This window comes from Rhinoderma darwinii (assembly GCF_050947455.1).
Source record: "Rhinoderma darwinii isolate aRhiDar2 chromosome 2 unlocalized genomic scaffold, aRhiDar2.hap1 SUPER_2_unloc_31, whole genome shotgun sequence".
NCBI lineage: Eukaryota > Metazoa > Chordata > Amphibia > Anura > Rhinodermatidae > Rhinoderma > Rhinoderma darwinii.
In genome coordinates, this window is record NW_027461698.1 from 225,597 (window position 1) to 231,615 (window position 6,019).

General features: G+C 46.4%; 1 non-coding gene across 1 annotated transcript; it reads right to left on the reverse strand.

Annotated features, from left to right (window-relative positions):
• Positions 1 to 5,433: 5,433 nt before the first annotated feature.
• On the reverse strand, positions 5,434 to 5,620 carry LOC142677579 (U2 spliceosomal RNA). The gene has a single exon (XR_012852580.1). It is a non-coding gene; the product is annotated as a U2 spliceosomal RNA (small nuclear RNA).
• Positions 5,621 to 6,019: the final 399 nt, after the last annotated feature.

The following is a 6,019-nucleotide window of genomic DNA, read 5'->3' on the forward strand; positions in this document are numbered from 1 at the left end:
AGATTCCACATTAAAACCTTCTTCTCTATTTTTGCTATCACTGAGTCCCAGTTAGAGGTCCCATTGTTCGCCTGATTAAAAACAATCCCTAAAATTTTAATCTGGTCCTTCTGCATTCTGACTCCTGGGGTCAGGGAGGAATCCCAGCCTCCTATGTTAAAACACTCACATTTATCAATGTTAAGTTTAAAACCAGAAGCCTCGCAGAAAAAGGTGGTGTTCCTCAGCGCCCTCCTCATGGATGATGAATCGGGGCACAGAATTGTCACATCATCCATGTAGCTTAATACCTTTACTTGGTTGCCCCTCCCACCAGGTATTGGGGCGCCTCTAATAACTTTATCGTTCCTGAGCATGGCTAAAAGGGGCTCCATTGCGCAAATAAATAGTAGGGGAGACAATGGGCACCCTTGCTTGACTCCAGATAAAAGAGGAACACCACTAGTTAAAAATCCATTTATAGAAATCTCACTAAAACAGGACCGATATAAAAGCATAACACGACTTATAATAAAATCAGGCACCGCCATTTTTTTAAGCACCATAAAAAGGAACTCATGGGACACTCTATCAAAGGCCTTTTCAAAATCAAGGGATAAAATAGCAAGGTTTTGGCCTCGATCTTTAAAATACCAAATAACATCTCTTAAAATATTAAGGGACTCAGTGATAGATCTACCAGGTACCCCACAGACCTGATTTGGGTGGATTAATTTACTGATAAAAGGTTTAAAACGGACCGCTATCAGTTTGGCTAAAATTTTATAATCTACATTTAAAAGCGTAATCGGGCGCCAATTTTTGAGCTGGTCCTTTCCACCCTTATTTTTAAAAATTAGGGACACAATCCCCCTTCTCCAAGAAGGGGGCAGCTCTTCTACAATAAAAGCCTCTTTATATAATAAAATCATATCCTCTTTTAAAACATCCCAAAATGTTAGATAAAATTCAATAGGCAACCCATCCTCCCCAGGGGCCTTTCCCGCTGAAAAACTTTTAAAAACAAATAAAAGTTCCTCCAAATTAAGATCCCGGGATAAAACCTCCTGGTCCAAAGTATCTAACTTAAAATCAAGGGAGTTAAGAGCATGATTTAAAAAGGATTCATCAATGGCTTTTTTACTAAAAAGGAGTTGGTAAAAATTAAAAGCTGCCTTTAACATTCCTCCCACGGAAGTCTCCCCTTCTAGGTTTAAAATAGCGTCTCTTTTGTCGTTTACCTTTTTAAAAAAGAATCGGGAGCACTTCTCGTCTTCTTCTAGATGCTTCACGTGGGAGTTAAAAATTATTTGTTTACCTTTATCATCAAGACATTTTTTTATTTCAGCTTTTAAGTTTAAAATATCAGAATCCACATCAAACCCAACATCCTTCAATTTAAAAAGCACATGTAGACGCTTATTAAGAACATAAAACCACTGTTTCTTTTCTCTGGCTTTCTTCCTACCTGCTCGGATAAAAAATAATTTAATTTTTGGTTTAATGCCCTCCCACCAGTGCAGCATGGTCCCGTGGGGTTTTCTCTGTAATTGCCAGCACTGGTAGGTCCGCACAAACTCATTTTTAATTTCAGGGTCCTCCAGGAGCGTGGTGTTCAACCTCCAGAGGCCCTTACTTACTTTTTGCTCTCCCTCCAGCTCCAGAGACACATTTAGGAGTTTATGATCTGAAAAGATGTTATTTAAAAGCATGCATTTTTGAGGGGTAAAATCATGGGAGGCAAAAATAAAATCGATTCTGGAGCTCACTCTTCCATTAGACCATGTGGCGCCTGCGTCTCCTGGCAAGAGATCCTTCCAGCAATCGCGTAATTTAAAATCATCAATAAAATTTTTGAGCAGGTAGGTAGTGTGGTCTTTCCTATTTGCATCACCCCCCTGCCGGCACTCTCCTTCTCTTATGCAGTTAAAATCACCCCCTACCAGCAGGGGAGCAGACCCAACACAAAACAGTGGTAAAATATTAAAAAGTTCTGCCCGCTCCTGTTTGTCAGGAGGGGCATACACATTTAAAATACGAATTAAAAGTCCATTAATGTGCAGGTGGGTTAAAACAGCTCTGCCGGGCATAATCTCAATCACATTTTGTATAGAAATAAAATGGCCACGGCAGAGTAATCCCACACCTGTAGAACGACAGTCATTGGCTCCAGACCACACCGAAGGGCCCAGCTTCCAATCTTGTTTTAGATCCATATAGTCCATGCTGTTAGGGATTCCACACTCCTGCAGTAGGCAAAAATCAAAGTCCATAGTCTCAAGGTAAGAAAACAAAGCAGCCCTGCGAACAGGGCTCTTTAGGGACCTCACATTCAGTGAGGAGAATTTTAGGGTACTACAAGGCATAGTTTATGGAGAGTCAGTGTCCACTTCTGAGGAGCCCGACTCCGATATACTCTGGGAGTCAGGCTGCCCCGCATCCGGGGACGCGAACTCCACGATGTTCACAGGGTCAGAGCCGGACAGATGTTTCGACCCGACCCTTCCCCTGAACTCGCTTTCGTCCGAACTGCGGCATAACGTTTTCCTCTTTATTGTAGACACCTCCTCCTCTCTTGACCTCTTCCCCGTACTGGATAAATCCATCGTCGTCTCGTCCTCGTCCTCCTCACTCGACGTCACCTCGGTCTCCTGGCTGATGTCATCTCCGTCACGATCTCCGGCCACTGCTACCTCAGGTGCGGCTACAGGTTCCTCCGGATCGCTGGTCGTCTTGGGTTGCTCAGGAGCCTGTGAGGTCCCTTCCTTCTTCCTTATCATTCCGCCTACTGCATCTAAAGCCGTCAGCATCCGACCCTCTATTGGCGTGACAAGAGGGACCGACTCTAGCTGCCCGGCCGATCGGCGGCGGCTGGTGCTTGGGGTATCCCGCAAGGAGCCCCTACGTCTGGACTCCTTATTTGGCTCTTCACCAGCCGCCGTCTCTGTCCAGTCCCCTTTTGTGGGTATCGAGGACCGGCGAGACTTTTTGCCGACCGGCTCCGGGTTGGAGCTTGGGGCCTTCATTACAGAGCTAGAACAGCCCTGCTCGGCCCCCTTGGAATCCCTAGGACCACCCTCCACACGTGGCCCGGAGGGTATTGGCCCTGACCCTTCGGTGGGTCCCGGGGCATTACCAGCAGTGCCCGCACCTGTTGCAGGCTGCTGCCCTGGCCCCGGTCGGGGTGGCCCAGGTTTGGGTTCACCCCTCAATGACTGCGTTCTCTTTGGACATTCTTTGTACATGTGTCCTGTCTCCCCGCACAGGTTACACATGGTGCTGGAACTGCATTTGGAGGCCACGTGCCCAAGGCCTCCACATTTATTACAGCGTATGACATGACCCTCACTGCATGCGTCTTTCGTATGTCCATACGACTGGCAGTTCCAGCAGAACCGAGGCATCTGGGGGTAAAAGAGATATCCCCGGTTCCTCCCAATGGCAAAGTTGGCTGGCGGATGTATAAAGCCTCGTATGCCATTTGGGTCTTGGAAGAATTTCACAAAATACTTCCGCTTTCCATTCCAGAAGCCTTCCGCATTTTTAACTTCATGGCTGAAGTGGATTTCTCGACAGTATCGCCCAAGAAAGATCTCAATGTCCCTGGCAGGGACAAACGGGCTGTGCATCACCACGACAAGTGGAATAGATTCCTCCCCGTAGAGGAATGCGAAATAGAGCCCGTCCAGGCGCTCTTCTGTCTGGTCCGCACCAGACAGGGCTGCACAGATGGTGTCGCAGCAGGCCGCGGTACAAAAGGAGATGGTATATCGTCCGCGGCCTTCCTGGTCATTAAGACACAGGATGTTCTCCCGTCTGAGGCCGAAGAAGCCAAGCAGGATTTCCCCTACTATGAACTTCAGGTTCTTCCGCTGGCGATGTTTCTCCTCGACCTCAATCCGGATAGATTGTCGCAACTGGGTTTCCCCAGTCACGAATCCGTACGCAAACGGCATTTTCAGCTTGTCCCGACAAGGATTCGCCCTTCTAGGCCGTCCGGCGCAAGCCGTCCGCCTAGTGATCCCTTCTCGTTGCCTGAGGACTAGTCCGACTACCCAATAGCTGCAGGGGGGTGAAGTCAAGGCGATAAACCTGTGACGATCCCCCCAGGCCAAGTAGCCGGGTACCCCAGGCACCTTCTGACAAAACCTCCTGTATAAATACACTTGGTCTTAGCCAAAAGGCCGAGAAGCGATAACCCGAACGGGCCGCGCGTTGACCGAGCCTGCCCAATACTGCTGTTCACCCCTTGCAGCGATTCAGCCTACTCCTAGGCAATTCCATGGGGCCCTGCAGGCTCATACACACTCACAGCTACTAAGCGGGAGGTGAATAAAGGCCGGAGAGGAAGCAAGTCAGGATTTGCTTCTTTTGCTTGCACCACAATGCAGTGCTGAAAGAGGAGGAATCGACATAAAAACGCCTTCCTGGCAACGCCCAAATGCCCTCCTGCCTTGCAAACACTGGCAGCAGCAGCAGCAGCAGCAGCAGTAAGTGCATGCCCACTGCCAGCCCTTCTCCTTTCACACCTTGTATCAGCTTTAATCCAGTCCAGTGCTGCCTGCTGAGCATCACTGACCAACACTGCCTGGGCCCAGGCTTTTATCTCTGAGGCCCCATTATGATGTCAGAAAGCTGGCTCTGGCTCCTGAGGTCTCCACTATGACACGTGCAAAGTTCCGTCTGAACTTTATATAAGACGGTGCGGCTCAGTCAGTCACTCAGTGTTGCCTGAGAGGGCAACACTGCAACAGCCGGCCCCCAGGCTGTCTTTTTTTTGCACAGCTAGTTGCCTCCAGGAGGCCACAAGAGGGAGACAAGGGACTGCAAAATGGAAAATAGGCATCCACCAACTTTACAGACAACTTGTTCTCCTTGCTCCTACAACCTCCATCCTTGCACAGTTTGTTATTCTTCCAGGTAACATAGTAACAAATCCAAATTGCTGCTCTCTTTGTAGGCAAGCAAGGGTTTGTTGCAACTGCAATTCTTACTTCTTGAAATGTAGGGACCACAGTACATTCCATCACATCCATCTAGTGTACACAGGTAGGTCCATTGTGACGGGCGGGCTGGCTGCTTTAATGGCTGTTTGCTGTTCCCCTACTCCACTCCACTATTTGACTATGGTGCTGCATCAATCAGTGGCTGGCTCAGGTGCAGCTCTTTAACCTACCTAGGAGGGAGGGCGGAGAGAAGACAAGGAAGGTGAATGAGCTGTTCCAATGTGAAATGCCGGAAACACAGAAACACAGACGACACAAAACAAGAGGTGGCAATGTATTAATTAATTGCATTTAATAAATTAGCTCATTATCACACATGACTGTACAAATGCATTGTCCAACAGGTGTTGAAATAATGGGATTAAAAGGGGAGAACCCATCCGAAAGACAAAAACAATGGCAAACACAAAAAGCACTTTTGGAATCTGATTTTAGTAAACACATAAGGAAAGTGTGCACCGGTCCTGGAAATACTGCAATACCAGGTCAATGTGTGGAGTGGACAGAGCAAGCTCTATTTCCATCTCCCTGTTCTAAAAATCCATTTAATATATGGTCCCCAGATAGGGGACGTATCAGATATTAAACTGATAAGAACAGATTTTTTAAGTTGACTACCCCAACTTTGGGGGTAACCGTTTATTTAAAATTTTTCAGGTTTTACAATAAATTAACATTTTTCAACATTTTTACAGGGATTCAAATTTTACAACAATGGTTAAAAAAATAAATACAAATTGTCAGATTAAAATCATACAATTTATAAAAGGGCACTTGGTGGCATCATATTATAGAATTCCATTCGCTAAAAAACCATTTTCTACTTAAAACAGGAGAGAATTTTTTGTCTAAAAGATAATACTTGTGCATTTCATAAAAACAAATTCCTAAAATATCATTCACAGATAAAATTTCATGTTTGAATAAAAGAATATTCCTGGCCGCCCACAGAGCTGCTTTAACGCAGTTAGTAATCTTCCATGCCATAATTTTCTGAGTCCTTGTTGGGCACTCCAGACATCCGTAAAAAACGC